The sequence below is a fragment of the Xenopus laevis genome, chromosome 3L, assembly GCF_017654675.1.
Source record: "Xenopus laevis strain J_2021 chromosome 3L, Xenopus_laevis_v10.1, whole genome shotgun sequence".
NCBI classification, from domain to species: Eukaryota; Metazoa; Chordata; class Amphibia; order Anura; family Pipidae; genus Xenopus; species Xenopus laevis.
This window is the reverse complement of record NC_054375.1, coordinates 103,387,918-103,406,154: the sequence shown is the minus strand read 5'-3', so window position 1 is coordinate 103,406,154 and position 18,237 is coordinate 103,387,918. Positions and strand designations below refer to the sequence as shown.

The 18,237-nt window shown below is 36.9% G+C and overlaps 1 pseudogene; it reads right to left on the bottom strand.

Moving 5' to 3' along the window:
• The window catches only part of LOC108710295, a 37,535-nt pseudogene that overhangs the window by 8,506 nt on the left and 10,792 nt on the right, over nucleotides 1-18,237 (bottom strand).

Sequence of the window (18,237 nt, the reverse complement as noted above, 5' to 3'; positions counted from 1 at the left end):
TAAGAAATCATCCAAGCCACTGAAAGGCAGTAGTATAATGAAGAACCATCTACGCTGCTTCAAATGATAGCTCACTTCCTCAAGTTTAAAAGAGAACTCAAATGTATATCACTTCTTAAACCATTTTTTCTGTATTTATATTTCAGTATTTGATATTAACTTACAATTATCCTTTTACATGCAAATAAGTTTTTTCCATGAAGTTAGCCCAAGGCATTAGGCAACTTTTAGCTCTATCTCACTAGTTTATCATTGCTATCCATCTGCTTGCTCACCTTGTAAATTTTTAAGGCCTATATTTTCCCTGTGTGTCTCACATGTGGCCCTCTACACAGATCGATACGTGGCCCACACCTGCAAGGGACATACATTCGAAGTCTAAAATACAGAGGAACAGACATATCTTCATTAATAACTTTTCTGTACAGGAAGAGAAATGATTTCTGAAGTGTACATGTGTGCACATTTATTTAAAACTATAAATCTTGAAGTTAATTTCACTCTGGTCATCAGACAGAAAACAGAGGCATGTCAAACGCCTCTTTTCACCTATGACTGTAAAATGGATGTTAAATTTAATATAAGAATATGTTTTCAATCGCAGGCGCCATGTCGGATGCGACGGAAATAAGGTAAACAATGCCAGTGTCGAATCGTGTCGCAGCATTGATGCGATTTTGCACAGCTCGTCGGATCGCGGCGGAATTGGCCCTGTAGTCCTGCCCTCAGTGTTTTTCTTTTGGAAGCACTGACTGCTACAGTTCTCCCTAAGAGTACCATTGTGGTCTAATATCATGTGCTCCATATCCTAATTCATCAACATTAACAACAAATATCATAGGATTCAGAAACCCAATATATTAGGTTTAGTATATTAGGTAGGTTAATTTCTCTTTGAAAGCTGAATTTGTTACTGAAACATAACAATAGTGGTTCTATCTACTTAAGTATCTTTCATCATATAATGTAGTAAATATGATTATCTCGTGTCTCTCTTATTTTAAAAGAAATAACCTATTTACCTGTATACTGTTGTAGTTGGTGTATCAACCTTCTCATTCAAGATTCGACATTTGAACTTGTACTAAAAAAGAATAAAAACAACATGTTTACAAAATATTATATATGCAACGACTGCTAATCCTATAATATCTATGAAACATCTTAATCAATAGATTTCGGGTTGAATTTTATGGTGGCTGTATAATACAAACAAATTAAATAATTCTGCTTGGAGTTCCCCATGGGAATTTGGAGAATTTTATCTTAATCACAAAGGGTATATGATTAAAGTTTACAAGAGTAAACATAACAGTGTTTTTTTGTTTCCTTTAAATTTGTACAAAGTCCAGTTACCCATCTTAACCAATCAGCAGTAAGCTTAGAAAAATAGATATCTATAACTGGAGTTTACTGCACCAGGCAAACATTTGCCCATATTACTTTATAAATCTAGTAATCTCTGAATCTGAATTGAGACAACCTCAAGAGAGTAAAGAAACATCAGAAAAAATAATTGGGAGGGTGATGTACTTGGTATCCAACTGCAAAAAAAAAAAAATCAGCTATTTTATGGCCCCAGCCTGTTCAAGGGCTCTACATTTTTATATGTAGGGTATCATAATTTTAATTTAATCCAATCCTCATAAATCGTATGACAAATAATTGAAAATGCTGGACAACCTTGATCTAGAAGCTAGAGTATGTTTAGTTTACACAATTCAAGTCAGGCTCCAATACCTTAAACATTTCTAATAACAGGTCTTTGCTGACTTCCAGCCTTTCGAAGGGCTGCTTCTCCTTTATAATAGCTTTGCACATGTTCTCCAGAGAAGGGAATTCGTTACTGGACACTCCTCTGCACAAATACAGAAATATGGAATGAACAACAAGCACAATGCAATCTACTGGCTATTTAATCTTAGCACAACTTGGCGTGTTCTAATTTAGAGTAATTTAGGAGTAGGCCTTTTTATTTAATTGATTTCGTTTCATTTAATAACGTCATGTTAGTAGTATTTACTTTTGCTTGTTAGTGTATTCTGACATTTAGACGTTAAACTTCACATGGAAATACTAAAAATACCGGATGGAGGAAACTGCGTCTAAAAATGTATTTTTCTCAGAAATAACTCTGTTAAGGTTAAGATGGTCATGAGTTACTACTCTGAGCCAAAATCTTTTTTTTATATCAAAATAGTTTGAGGAAACACCTTTGGTATGGGTCATCAGTATAAATTGTGTTTCTTCCTTTTACTTAATTTCCATGAAATCTAAAAAAAAATAGAGCTGAAATAAATAAAAGCAATTACTTACCTCCCCTCTAAGTACTTGTCATAATAAAATCCATTTTCAATGGGTGGGCCATAGCACAGGCAGCCTCTATAATAATGCTCCATATGAGCACTTGAATGCCAGTAAACCTTTGAAAACCAGGAAATAAATTATCAAGCACTTCAAAATGAACTGTCTTTTATAGGAAAGGAAAATTAGGTGAATAAATGTGATTTTGTGTTATTTAAAGAGAGATCTTTATTTTGTTGCAATTGGAACAAGAATGTTTATATTATTTAAAAATATGGTTGCAGAGGCAGGGTTTCCAAGTCAAATTGTACAGCACAAGCTTGAATCTGTCTTATACCAGAAATGTACATTACATGCAAATGAGGTTACACAGGATGTGCAGAAGTGCCCAAATCCAGTGAAGTAGTCTGCCATTTGTATTTCTAGATAACATTTATTAAAGGAAGGGGAATAATTTATATAGCTTTTCAGCAAGCCAAGCAACCATTATAGGTGCACTAAGTATGCTGGGACACTGGGAGACTTGTCAAGAGTTGCCACAGGGCATTCAACCAAAATTTGTTGCATGAGATCCCACATAAAATGGCTGATTACTTAACTCCTAGGCCAACTCATCCTTAACAGCAAGTGGATTTTGACTAAAAGCCTTCATATTTTAGCCTTCATATTTTGACCCTTTCCAATCCATACCTGTTTCCTCACCCTACCCAATGTTGTCAACAAAGGAGTGGAATGGCACAGTGACTTACTGAAGGGGTTTGGCCTTGTTTGAATTTCCCCTTATTACTGTTCCTGTCCAAACCCATACAAGTGCCCAAACCTCTACAACCGAAGGGCAGTCTCAGCCCAGGCCTTGCATCACTAATTCATGACATTTTAAAAGTCAACTTTCCTTTTAAGACTTCCTGTTTTTAATACTGGGGCAAAAACTACACTGATCCTCTGTTAAATCACATTCAGAGAGAATATATTGTACTTATATTTATCGAAAATATGTTACTTACGGCTTGTGCTTCTTCACTGATCAAACTTGAGCAGTTCCACAGTGGAATCTCGCTCCAAAGGACATTCCAGGTCCCACAGCTCATTGTTTACTTTGGCAATGACAACGTTATCAGCCAGCCCTTTACTATATAGGAAATACAATGTTTAATATACTGCACATCAGTTTGCTGACTAGAGTTCTTTTAAGTCCTGTTAAAGCTAAGGACTGGTGATTTGTCAGAGTTTTGTACATCTCACTATTGACTTGTATAGAAAAGCAAGGCATTGTCTGCAGTAACTTCATAATTTGTAATGGCTTTGCACTCCCGGATTTGGTCAGGCAGTTTTGACTATACAGCCCTACTGTCTTTGCAAATATGTCAGTAGTGTTCAGTAGTGTTCAGTAGTAAATTATAACAGACCGGTCTATTAACATTGAAACTTTCATCCAATCTACTGTATCTTGTTGGCAGGTACACAGGGCATCATCTGATGAGAAAGTGAATAGGTGCAGCTCTTCCCTTTCTGCAGTCCGAAGTTTGTGAATATTGGTCAACAGACAGTGTCCCTTCATATTTTAGTATCCATCTGTTGGTAATACCATTGCTCATCTCTTATGAGCTATATCTATCAATTCTTATATGCCACACATATTATGTATATTAGGGAACAGCAATTTAAATAAAAAATATTTTTTTGTAATAGTTACAAAAACAAAATATGCATCAAGGCTTACACCACTGAAAGCCAAAGCAAGTGATGTTGATTGAAAGTGCTTGTATGTGCAGCATCGGATGTAATCTACTATACTATCGTATACCCAATTACATTACTGATATGAAAAGCCACATATAATTTCAGGAAATCAATAGCTTTGCTCTTCCTGTATCATGTCCCTTAAAGCACTGACAATCCACGATAATGAACAGGCACATCCTGTAAAGTGTAATTATATTATTTTTCTATACAGACAGATATAGAAAATTCCTGACCCATAGCTTTAATAGTAGCATTATATATGAATAACAATAATAATTACATATAAAACTACATATAATATTATGGGCAAAATGTATTCATAAAAACATCTCCCATTTGTATTAGAAGGCTTTGTAAAGAATGTCACAAAGTATTGAACTATTGAAGTCAATGCTGATCTCAGCTAAATCATACCTGATCCCAACAGCCACTTGATGTGGTGTTGTTTTCCAAGATTCCCCTTCAACCTGCTTCCCATCAGTTAATGTGATCTTAATAGGTTTACTCTGATGCGCAGCCCGGGCAGCAAGCAAAGCATCATGTTCCTTTTTCAAGGTTTCGTAGAGCTCTAGCCTTTCCTTGATAACCCCTGGAGCACAAGAACCCTGCAAAGGACAAACGTCTTGTTACTTATAAGGTATGTGATTTCCAGGACTCTCCAATTTTTTGTTCAATACTAACTTATATGCTAACTTTTTTTTTCAAAATGTATTATACCCCGACCCTGGAAATAGCTTGAATTCAAAAATACACCATCTAAAACCTGTCAAGGTCATGTAAATGAGAAAGGTCCCTTGAACCATCTGAAGATGTTAATAGCCTTCATGATGTTCGAGTTTTATCTCAAAGTTTTGGGTTGTTAAACCCAAACTCGCTGATTCAAGATTTTCCATTCAAGTTTTTTCTTAAATTAGAAACAGTTGTGAGTTCATTCAAGGTATAGCAAACTCTAAAATGTGACCTTTGATAAATAACCCCCTTAGTGTAACCTATTGGACCTTTTATTTAGCCTTTCAGACTTTTAGAGGTTTTCTGATTTTTTTGTTAGCAATTGTCCAAAAAACTCGAATTTTTAGAGGGTTTTAGAGCTACAGTCATATAAAAAAAGTTTGGGAACCCCTCTTAATTCTTTGGAGTTTTTTTTTATCATTGGCTGAGCTTTTAAAGTAGCAACTTCCTTTTAATATATAACATGCTTTATGGAAACAGTAGTATTTTGGCAGTGACAAAATTGTTATGACCAAATAACTCAATTTTGTCTCATCAGTCCAAAGCACGTTGTTTGAAAATTACTGTGGCTTGTCTAAATCAGCTTTTGCATACAACTAGCGTCTCTGTTTTTTGCGTGAGTGCAGAAATGGTTTCCTTCTCATCACCCTGCCATACAGATGTTCTTTGTGCGAATTGCGCTGATCTGTAGAACGATATACAGATACACCATCTGCAGCAAGATGTTCTTGCAGGTCTTTGGAGGTGATCTTTGGGGTGTCTGTAACCATTCTCACAATCCTCCGTATATGCCACTCCTATATTCTTCTTGGCCTGACAGACCTGGGTTTTACAGCAACTGTTATCTTTTTTGTTGAAAGTGGAGTAAATTATTATGCAGGCTGAGAAGGGTTCCCCAAACGTTTTCGTGTGACTGTACTTGTATTATTTTGGACATTGGTCAGCATTTATTTTTTCGTTCGTACTATTTCCCGGACAGGCATGTAAGCACCAAACGCAGGTGTAACACAACATGTTGCATTCTCTGGTCACAAATCTATCCCAAATGTCCACACCTTTTGGATATCTTTGTGTAATAAAGAACAATATAAAAATAGGACAATCCCTGTTAACATTTATTTTTCCTTACAGTAATGTTTTCTTTCAAATGCAGACATTGCTTCGAAGCATTAAAACAAAACAGTTAGTGCAATTTGACTCATTAAATGCCCTGTGTAATAGTTACCAACCACCTGGAAGTGAATGCAGCTTGACAACAGCAGCCATATTGCAAAATCTTGAGCAGTCTATGTGTGCTGCCTGTTCTATTTTTGGTTGCCCCAATATTTAAAAAATTACAGTGTGAAGGAAGCAGACAGAAATGCACCACTGACGCTCTGAACCTAGCACTAGGGATATCTATCACAGTTACTTTTGGTAATAAAAAACATGAATTTATTAATTAAGGGCTGCATAATTACAGTATTAATTGGCAGCAGGTTTTTGTTTTCCCAGCTGACTACTTTTTATATTTCAACATTCAACATCAACAATATTATGCAGACTCAATTTTCCTGATTTTGTTTTGTATATGTGAAACCATAAACAATGTACTGCCTACATTTTATACACTCAAATGTAAGCCTCATTTTTATCACTCTCCCCTGCCTTTACTTATTCATACACAAGTTTTTCCCCTCTAATGACCACCTCTAATCTTTAAATGCAACTCAAAATGTTTTCTCCAATCCTTTTTCTTTTACACTCTGTACATTCTGTTCTATTTGTTGTATTGCTCTAAAAAAAATGTTCTCAATCCTTAATCCCCATTCTCCTGGGAGAACAAAGCCTGAGATCAGGGCCCAGTGATCTAGTGTCTCGTTAATGTCCTATTTTTTTCTATATTTTTCAATTCCTGAAATTGGTTTCATTGTGGCCTAAAATATAGCCGTTACAGCCTTTGGCACGCCAATGTGTTTAGGGAAGAATTCATTAATGAAATAACCCATAGCAAATTCTAGAATAACACTACTTCAGTAGCTGTGACCCCCAAGGCATAACGTAACATAGGCTGGAAGCTTTAAGCAAATAGCTCAGGTTGTGTTGGTGTTTTTATTTAGTAAGCAAAATGGCTTAAAGACATCGAGGTAAAGGAGATACACAATACAAATAAAACAGACTTGTGCTGTACATACAGATCATATATTTTATTACTCAAATGGCAACTGTATATATATATATATATATATATATATATATATATATATATATATATATATATATATATATATATATGTGCACAGTTTTTACACAACATACAGAGAAATTTTACACGTTCCCGACTGTGTATACTGTATGTATGTGACTCTATTACACAACAGGTTGCATTAGTGAATGCACAACAAATCTCCTGCTAAGCATAACCAGGCTATTGCACTTACAACAACATTCATTATAGGATTATAGATATTGCTACTTGTGATGAAAATATTTAAATTACGGTTCTGTTATATTAGCAGCAGTTACAGTATGTACTGGAGGGTTAAACAAAAATTCTACACCCCCCATATAAAACAAAAGAAAAGACACTACGGGGCTGATTCACTATGGGTCGAATATCGAGGGTTAATTAACCCTCGATATTCGACTAGGAATTGAAATCCTTCGACTTCGAATATCGAAGTCGAAGGATTTAGCGCAGAAAATTCGATCGAACGATCAAAGGATTATTCCTTCGATCGAACGATCAAAGGATTATTCCTTCGATCGAACGATTAAATCCTTCGAATCGAAGGATTCGAAGGATTTTAATCCAACGATCGAAGGAATATCCTTCGATCAAAAAAACTTAGGCAAGCCTATGGGGACCTTCCCCATAGGCTAACATTGACTTCGGTAGCTTTTATATGCTGAACTAGGGGGTTGAAGTTTTTTTTTAAAGAGACAGTACTTCGACTATCGAATGGTCAAATAGTCGAACGATTTTTAGTTCGAATCCTCGATTCGAAGTCGTAGTCGTAGTCGAAGGTCGAAGTAGCCATTCGATGGTCGAAGTAGCCCAAAAAAACCTTCGAAATTCGAAGTTTTTTTACTTCGAATCCTTCACTCGAATTTAGTTAATCAGCCCCTACATGTGCAGTGCAGTAAGCCACAGCAACCAAAGAGGAGTTTGCCTTTAAACAGCAGGCCAGTAATTGCTTCCTGCTCATTGGTTGCTACAGGTGACTTGACCTTTAGGAAAGTTTGTACCATTTATTGCTTAACCTTGTTTAGCTTTAATCATAAACTATATTATGACAATCAGTTTCCTTACTTACTATGTTCACATACTATATATTAAAAAAAAAAAAGCTTTAGTGTGGTAATGGTAGTACAAGTATGGAACCAGTTATCCAGAATGCTGGGGTTTTCCAGAAAATTGATCTTTCCGTAATTTGGATCTTTATACCTTAAGTCTACTAGAAAATAATTTAAACATTAAATAAACCCAATAGGCTGTTTTTGCTTCCAATAAGGATTAATTATATCTTAGTTTGGTTCAAATATTGTTTTATTACAGGGAAAAAGGAAATCATTTTTAAAAATTTGGATTATTTAGATAAAATAGAGTCTATGAGAGATGGTCTTTCTGTAATTCAGAGCTTTCTGGATAACTGATCCAAAACCTGTACCACCAACTGGTAAGGATGAAAAGCGTTATTGATTAAGTGTGTTAGGTATGTAGATCTTGGAAAGTTTTACTCTGTTGCATAGATTTGTGGCAAAGGATCCAACAGGAATGTTCTGTTATTTATGAAATAGACACTAGTTCTTTCAACATTGTACATGCAATACTTTAGTTTGTATTATATGTCCCTATTGTCATTTTATCAATTTTCTCAGAATATGAAAAAAAAAAGTTTTAAATACTTAGGAGTAAGATGTAGATATGTTTTCTACATATAGCTTAACTATATTTAAACACGAAAAAGAAGTTAGCAGATCGGAGTAGTGATTTTATGCAGAAGACTTCAGGCTAAAGTTGAATAAAAGAAACTTCAACAGTGACTTTCCCATGGTAAATAATACTGAAATTCTGTAACAACACAAACACAGAAGCACAACATTCTGCAAAGTGGCCATTCAAAGTGACACAACATACAAAAACAATTACACTGCTCAGAATTTTTTTATTCTAAATGCAGCCAATTATGAACTCTGTAGACTTTTCATACATCTTCATTTTAATAAATGATGTGCTGGAAAGCAAAACAAAGAAACACATTAATTCAAGTCAAATGTAAAACGCCTAATTTTGTCACAGCATGGCAGGGTATCCATTGCACTCTTATCATGAGGTTTTTGGGAACTCACATAGAGGATGTAGTTGTGTAGGCGTGACTTTGGAAAATTTCACTGGAGTGTGGGCTCTCTTCAGATAGAGTAAATAGTTATCAGGCAACTACAAGTAAAAGAAAAAAACATCTAATTACTTTAATGCTCTTGTGCAATATTATTGATGGATTGAGCATAAGTATCTAATTGGCACATTCTGGCAGTTTCTTTGCTTTTTTTTTTCTTTTACACATACTTGAAACACCACAAATATAATATGCACCAATGTGATCCTTGTCTCGCAGGATATTTAAACTTGCCTGATACATATCTGGATGATTTTTGGTCAGATATCAATTGGGTTGGACAATATACTTTTTTGCATAAAATCTGGAATGATACCCCTGGACAGAATATGCTACCCCTGCGCTTCTCTTCAACTGCTAGCTCGGCTAATACCCCAATTACACCCTCCTCCTCCCTGTCCCTCCCCAGAGAAAGGAACACCAAGGGGGTCATTTATCAAAGTCTGAATTTATGTCAATATTTTCTGCTACAAATTCAGATGAAATCCGCTCTTGTTTTTTACGCTTATTTCTTATCATATTTTCCCGAAAATTTGCTATGCGAGAAAAAATCCGATTTTTCCAGATCCACTATAAACTTCTTTGTACAACAATTCATTATGATCTGGTCTGTGAATATCCATCCATTAAATGGAAAAACAGAGGACAAATCTGGGTCCTAAATAAAGGGGATTGATTTAATTCAATTTTCCCAAAAAAAGCAGTATTTTTAAGATGAAATCACTAACTTGTTGACACTCTATTCTATTTCTGTAATCTTTTTCAGTTAAATTTTATTTTTAATTAGGAAATGCCATGAGCTATTTTCAGCGACATGCTTGTATACTGCAAGGCTGCAACAGCACATTTTAAAACAGGCAGGATGAGCACCACCTGTCAACTTTATATTATAGAATTTACCTCAGATCATCTATAAATGTAAAGAAAATGCAGCATAGTCCACAATATTAAATGCAACCATATATATCACAGGCATTGAAATGTAGTTAGAAAAGAAAATCTTACTTCAAGAGGGAAGATGACCTTCCATGGCCGACGCAAGATGTCCCAGTATTCCTTTCTGTGAATGAGCTGCAGAAAATCTGTCTTCCGACCACTTTTGGTCATTCGCTCTGCTCCTGGACGTTTCTCTTTTAGAGCTAGCTCTCTAAAGTCTTGGGTAGCAGTTGTCTCTTCCTGCTTCGCAGCCAAGATGCAAAAGAGCAGCAATGGTTGCACAGCTTCCTTACATTTTGGAGCTGCTCAACGAGGAGACAGTTCTGGGAAATACAGTATATTTCCCTTGTTTATTAGGCCTCTGAACCGTGTATAAACCCAAAATGATGGTACAGGAGAACAGTTTCATATAAAAGTATTGTGTATTGTAAAGAACTGTACCATAATACCCCCAATCTTTTCATTGTGTAAAGAGCCAACAGGATAATTACAGCTGGTGGACAGCACTTAAAATGACAGAAACAATAACATTAAAGGTTTGTTTTAATAAACATCCAATAGTTTAAAAAGCCAAAACATTATGCTCTTCAAAAGGTTACGTGTTAACAAAGTCAAATTACTGTACACCATATTTTTATGCCATTACACTATTACAGTGTTGGATGAACTGGTAAAATACAGCTGACAGCTAATACCATGCTGCCAGGCTAATGGGTGCACTTACACAATACTGCACGATTTCCCACCCAGCTGGTTAAAGGATGGAATTTTTTCTGTTTTTTTTTTATTTATATCAGTAGGCACATGGTAAGAAACCTACCTTTACAAGAAAAGCAGCAAAATTATAATGACTAGTTTTGAATGTCCATTATCATAGTAATTAATTATCCAATTAATTATTGGAAGCATAATAAAAAATTAAACAGCAGTTACTCTGCCTTAGCTCGTGATTTCCAACTCTACTATTGGTAAAGTGATAAAGGTATGAGACCTGTTCTCATACAGAATGCTCTGGGTATTTCTGCATAATGGACCTTTCTGTAAATTGGACCTTAAGTCTACTAGATAATCATGTAAACTGTAAATAAACCCAATAGGCTGGTTTTGCTTCCAATACTGATTAATACCATCTTCATCTGGATCAAGTACAAGGTACTGCTTTATTACTGTAGAGAAAAAGGAAAACATTTTAAAAAATGTGGATTATTTGGATAAAATGGAGCCAATGGGAGATGACCTTTCTGTAATTCTGGATAACAGATTTCCTGATAACGAATCCCATACCTGTATTTCATTTGGATGCCAGTGACAGAGCATCCAGGGAATTAAGGCATTTACACATTCAACCCACTATTGTGTGTATACCTGATTTACATTTTTAATTTAATTTTAATTAAATTACATATTATGGAAATTGATATTCCAAATTTCTGAGCATTCTTGGTAACTAGCCTCTGTATGACACAACAGATACTTGTGTATTACATTTTAATGTGTACCAGTCTTTTTATTAAATAAAAGAATGTCATTCATTTTATCTGCAGGAACTTCCGATAGAAATGTAAGAAATGAGTAAAATTCAGAAACAGTGCTACCAATCTTAGTATTCATTTTCATGATTTGAGGCTTTTGGGTTTTCAGAACAAGAGGCTTTTGGGTTTTCAGAACAAAATATTTTAAAGGAAGCCTGAGTTATCAAAAGGATGCATCAATACATAATACGGATATCAATGGGATGATAGGTTGCAAAAATGATATATACCTCTTGCTTTAGCTCATCTAGTTCTTTTCCAGCTTTCTTCTCATTTATTCCCTTCCCCTGGCAAGCAGATTGTTTTGCTCCCACCGAATTCTGCAATTCAGATATAAATATATGAATCAAAATTATGGTTAAAAAACTATAATTTAAAATTCACTGATTTGTCTTTACATTGTAAACTGCTTACTTTTTCTTTCAATAAACTACCCGAAGTTAAAAAAAAAAAAAAAAAAGTTCACTGAGGGGCCAACAGTGAAGGGTTATAGGCCCTATTGCTAATATCACACAAGGTGGTTTTGTACATGGAGAAAAAGGCTACGCAAGAGCTTCGGCATATATGCACTCCTTGCATTAAATGCAATCCACTTAATGTGAGTGCACCCAAATCTGATGTTGCCAAGGAACAGAAGGATTTAAATCTGCTTGGATAGGCTTTTTCTCTGCCTGTGTAGAAATAGAGGGAACAACAAAGCATGAGAAGAAAGAGTAGTCGGGCACCAGTTATCTAATATTAGGTACTGTTTTATTAATTTCTAATACTGTATATACTACATGCAAAAGTATGTGGATATCCATTCTAAAAAATTGTTTTGGCTTTTTCTGCCACAACCATAACATGGGCATAAAAGCACACAGCTATGCAATCTCCTTTTACTTTTGCATAACATTTGCAGTGCAATAGGCCCTACAGAAGCACTCAGCGATACTATACCAACTTTCCAACAAATACGTTTGTGGAATTTCTGCCTGCTGGACCTGTCCTGTCCTAGACTGCGAAATGGAAATAACTCAACCGCCAAGCCCTGTGGCAGGTTCTAAAGACAGGTCACTCCTGTGCCTCCCAACAATGATTTCTGCTCATTCTCCAGGCACAATTGCTTGTCAGATGAGCACTAAGGGGCTCGCTCTTGTGTTTCATAACAGTTTAGCATTTGCTTCCCGGGAAAATTTAAATGGCCCATATATTCTTTACTCATACATTCTAGACATACATTTAAGCTATCTTTCTAAAGCCTATAAGAAATCTAAGGCTTGTCTGTTTTTTCTTTACCAGTTTTTTTTTGCCAATACTAGTTCCTTATGTTATTATTACAACTCAGTGTCCTGGGACAGTTCATAAAGTTGAAATAAAAAGAGAGTTGGATGAGTTACAAATCATTTAAACCCTATTTAATGGCAAACTGTAAAAAAATGTGAGAAATGTTCTAGTTCTCTGAAAAATATATGCTCACGCCAGCAACACATTTCAGAAAAGTTGGGACAGGGGCAACAAAGGAGTGGAAACATTGTGTAATGCTAGCGGATCCCAGAGAGGCAGGGTCTCTCACAAGTATAGATGGAGAGGAGTACACCAGGAAAACACTGCGCAGGCAAAATATTGCAACAATTTAAAGGGATCCTGTCAGGACTTTAATGGTGTACTAATTATTACTAAATGACACGCAAATTATCCATTCTACCATTTCAAATTGTATTTTTGAACCAATAAATTTATTTTTTTAGTTTTAATATTGGTGTGTAGGCATCTCTTGACTGTTTTCAAGAAAGCCAGCACTTCACAATGTAACTGCTGTTAGATAAGCTATTGTTTCTCCTACTTAATGTAACTGGAGGAGTCGTGGTTGCACTTGGGTGTTTTACTATGGAGTGCTGTTCTCATATCTACCATTAAGTAGGGCACGGGAGCATGTTTAGCAATGCAGGTATCAGGGAGCTGTTATCTTGTTACCTGCCCAATGTTCACATGACTGAGCAGGGCCGGAACTAGGGGTAGGCAGAGTAGGCACGTGCCTAGGGCGCAAAGTTGGGAGGGCGCCAGGCACGTACCTCCTCTGTCGCCTACCCCAAGTCCGGTTCCCTTCTCTGCCCGACTCTATGTAGTTTTCGCACTTTGTGCGCATCTGCGCATGCACAAATTCGCGCATGCGCACGCGAGCGCAAATTCGCGCATGCGCACGCGCGCACTAAATAGGCGCTGCGACTGCCGGGCCTGCCTAGGGCACATGCCCAGCATGGCCTGGCACTGTGACTGAGGGCACCTGGGAAACTAAGAACATCTAGTCTTACGTCAAATTTCAAAGTTAAATATATAAAAAATCTGTTGGCTGTTTTGAAAAACAGATTTCAATGCAGGATTTTGCAGGAGCAGCACTATGAACTGATGCATTTTGTGAAAAAACATGTTTTCCTGTGACAAAATTCCTTTAAGAATAACTTTATTCAATGTAAAATTGCAAAGAATTTGGGGATTTCATCATCTACAGTACATAATATCAATAAATGAATTAGCAAATCTGCAGAAATCTCTGTTCAAAGCCAGTCTTGGATGACCTTGCTCTTTGGACCCTCAGACATTAAAGACAGACATGATTCTGTAGTGAAAATCACTGCATGGGCTCAGGAATACTTCAGAAAACCACTGTCTGTGAACATAGTTTGTTGCTGCAGCCACAAATGTAAATTACAACTTGCACTTGCGGATGCAATTTGTTTTTTGCATTTTTTGGAAATCATAGACGACCCATCCTCCAGGCTAAAGAGGTGAATGAGCTGCCCCTTTTCTCAGGTTGTGTAGGGAAGCTGGCAGCACACGGCATTGTAGGACAGGAACCAGTAAGCAAGTAGGTGGACCTGATAGGGAACTGAAGCCGCTTGTATGAATGCTATGATTGGCTATCCCCCTTCTACTGTGCTTCTGGCAATCAGAACATGTCCAACACCCATTTTAAACACAGACAGGGACTAAGATAAAATTACTTTTTAATTCAAAGTGGAAACCAGCACCATATATTATTCATTATGGCTCACAAGATTGCAATGGTTTTTAGTTATTTCTCCCCAATGGGAAACATGCCGCTGTTCCAGCTCTTCTGAAACGTGGAAACGTTTTCCTGGCAAATTGGTCTTTTTAGTTGATGGACAATTCGTACGATCGTTTCGAGATAATCGTGGTCTCACGATGATGATCGGATCTTTTAAAAATCTTTACATCTATGGCCAGCTTTAAGCTCATTGAGTAGGGACTCAATGATATTCTAGTGTTGTACAAGAATTTGATTGCAAGCTCCACAGATGTAACGTCTCTGTAATCCTTGCAGAATATGGGGGAAATTTACTTAAGGGCGAAGTGGCTAATGTTAGCGAAAATTTGCCAGCGTGACGTCATTTTGGCACTTTGCCGATTTACTAAGTGTACTTCGTACCCTAACGCCAGGCGAAGTTGTTTCCCAGGCTTATGTGGTGTAATGTAGTTTATTCTGCATATACGTCCATTGTACTTTAACTTGGAAATATGCAAATTAGGCTTCTTGGTATAATTTCAAGTAAAGCCCACCATCATACTCACCGGTACAGTAGGGTGGAGTGGACTATGTGTATGGTCCCAGACTAGTAACTGGGGGAGACAGAGGAGCCTCCTCTCAGTGTAGGAAAGGTGGTTTTATAAAATAAAATAATCTAACCCAACATATTTTATGTACTTATTAAAAGCATCTTTTCTACTTTGATAAGGAGAGCTGGCTTCTTACAACAGCAGTTGCTATGCTATTCATATTGAAGGAATATGACCCACCATGATATTTGATACAGGAACACTTTTAGCACAGTGTGGAAAAGAAACCTATCATTGCTTCCCCCCTGTCTGTTTTTTCTCCAACTGAAATCTTTTCTCATTTCCCTCTATGTTTTGCCTTCTGAAAAGTTTGTTGCACTGTACTGGCAGTTCTTGGCCTGAAAATACTCTAGTTCAGACTTTCAGACTGAGATCCAGCAGTTCCTGGTGTTTTTATAGGGGTTATAGACCCCTCTTTGTGCCGGGGGGGTCAGGGATAAAGGGGCTCCTCTTGTCTCATGAGTGGGAGTCAGAAGACTACTGGATATTTATGTGTTGTGGTCTGGGACCCAGGACTTTTAATGGATCTAGCCTTTTTTAAGGCAAGTCATTGCACCCTTTGCACTTTTGTCTGCACTGGATGAGAAGCACATTGGGCTTCAATAAAAAACAAAAAAAATGTCAACAGAAAAATTATGAAACACAAACTCACTGATAACAAGAGGACCAACAACCAGGAACGTGACTGTACAAAATGGCAGCGTGTCGGGTGGGCCTTTAGTCTCTGCACACACAGAAAAGATTATACCACAGAAACAATACAGTATGCATTTGTGCTCTAAATACTCTGTGTTTGTGCATACAGGCTCTTCCTTTGTCTGTCAGTGCACATTTAAGGGACAGAAGTTAGCAAATTTTCTTTTCAACCTGATGTGGCACATTAGTATTAATGGTAATTTTACCTCCAGTCTGTGATGCATTAATGTCACTTTTAGAATTCCCTGCTGGATACGTGAGGGGAAATTTACTAACCTGCAAAAATTCGCCAGCGACGGCTTTGCACCCATCACTACACTTCGCCTGGCGAAAATTCACTCAGACAAGGCTAATTTACTAAAAAATGTGAAGTTACGTCCAGGGTGCAGAAAGCTGGTGAATTTTGGCTAGCGTTACTTCGGCAATCAAAACGAAGATGTGCTAGCGTTCAATTATGCCTAGCGAAACTTCGTTAGAGGTCTTCACTCAGGCTAATTTGTATACAGCGGGAAATTATAAAGTTAAATGGACATATATGTTGCAGCAAATACATTGCATTACACAAGTCCAGGGAACCTTAATAAAGAAAATAGAGAGGTTATATTTCCCTACACATGAACCCACTGTATAGTTTATGTGCCATATGTTAGAAAATGTATGGGGACTTTTGAAGGCTATCACTCTGAAAAAATGAAAAGATGCCAGCGTTTTTTGGGACTTAGAAACTTTTTTCACTAAAAATATGATGTAAGTAACTGAAGATTGAGGAAGATCTATGCACTACAATGCACTTTGCCTGGTCTGAGCTGGCGAAGGCAAGACTGGCGAAAGAGGTATGGTTCAGTAAAATCATATCTTAGTGAATTTGCGTAGTAACGTCCATTCGCCAGAGAAAAAAATTGTCTGGCGATAGAGTGTGAATCGGCGCTAGCATTTGTCTCTTTCTCTAGCAAGGTTACGCCCGCACCCGTTAGTAAATCAGCGAAGTGCCTAAAAATGGTAATGATGGCCAATTGTCGCCAACGTTAGTCACTTCGCCCCCTTTAGTAAATCTGCCCCCTGGTGTCTAATGGGTCTGTGCTGGTGTTTGGCATTATGGCACAGATCCCACTGATGGCTTGGGCTTGTCTGCACTATTCGCACTGGAGATAAACACAAAACTATGTAGTGTTTGTGTTCTGCAGGCCTGTCAACAAACTCAAAAAAACCTTGTCAAGGTCTGGGGGGAGGTAAGTTACTGTTTAAAAAGGAAAAACGGTTTAAATGTGTCCCTGGCTGGGTTCTACAAAGGCCACGTTATTCCAGTTATGCTCTTACAGCTTCTGGGAGTTGTAGTTAATCAACAGCTGGCAGGCTCTTTCTTAAACACCAGTGAGTGTAGATCTTTGGATTTTGCTTATTTATTTATTTCCGTATGTATTTTAAGTAAACCCCCTTCCATTGTTTTCTAATTTTGCTTTGGCCTTGATTGTCTTGGCTGTTGAGGGCTTCTGGTAATTAGAGCAACATGCTGGAGGGCTACAGTAGAACATTCTTTATTTTGTAGTTTAGATTTCTAAACTAAAATAATGCTTTCTTGGTTGCTCCTATATACTATATAATTTACTATATATTTACTGCAATATAAAGGGGTGGTTCACCTTTAAGTAAATTTTTAGTATGACTTACAATGGCTAATTTTAAGCAACTTTTTAATTGACCTTCATTATTTTTGTACAGTTTTTAATTATTTGCCTCCTTATTCTGACTCTTTTAGCTTTCAGTTGCTATTTTTTATTGCTCATCTTTCTATTCAGACCATCTTCTATTCATATTCCAGTTTCTTATTCAATAAAATGCATAGTTGCTAGGATAATTTGGCACCTACCAACCAGATTACTGAAATTGCAAACTGGAGAGCTGCTGAATAAAAAGCTAAATGACTCAAAACATACAAATACAAAATGAAAACAATTGCAAATTGACTCAGAATATCACTGTCTACATCATACTTAGGGGCACATTTACCTAGGGTCGAATATTGAGGGTTAATTAACCCTCGATATTCGACCGTCTAAGTAAAATCCTTCGACTTCGGATATCGAAGTCAAAAGAATTTAGCGCTATTCCTAAGATCGAACGATCGAAGGAATAATCGTTCGAACGATTCGAAAGATTTTAATCCATCGATTGAAGGATATTCCTTTGATCAGGAAATTGTTAGGAAGCCTATGGGGACCTTCCCCATAGGCTAACATTGGCCTCGGTAGGTTTTAGGTGGTGAACTAGGGGGTCGAAGAATTTTTTAAAGAGACAGTACT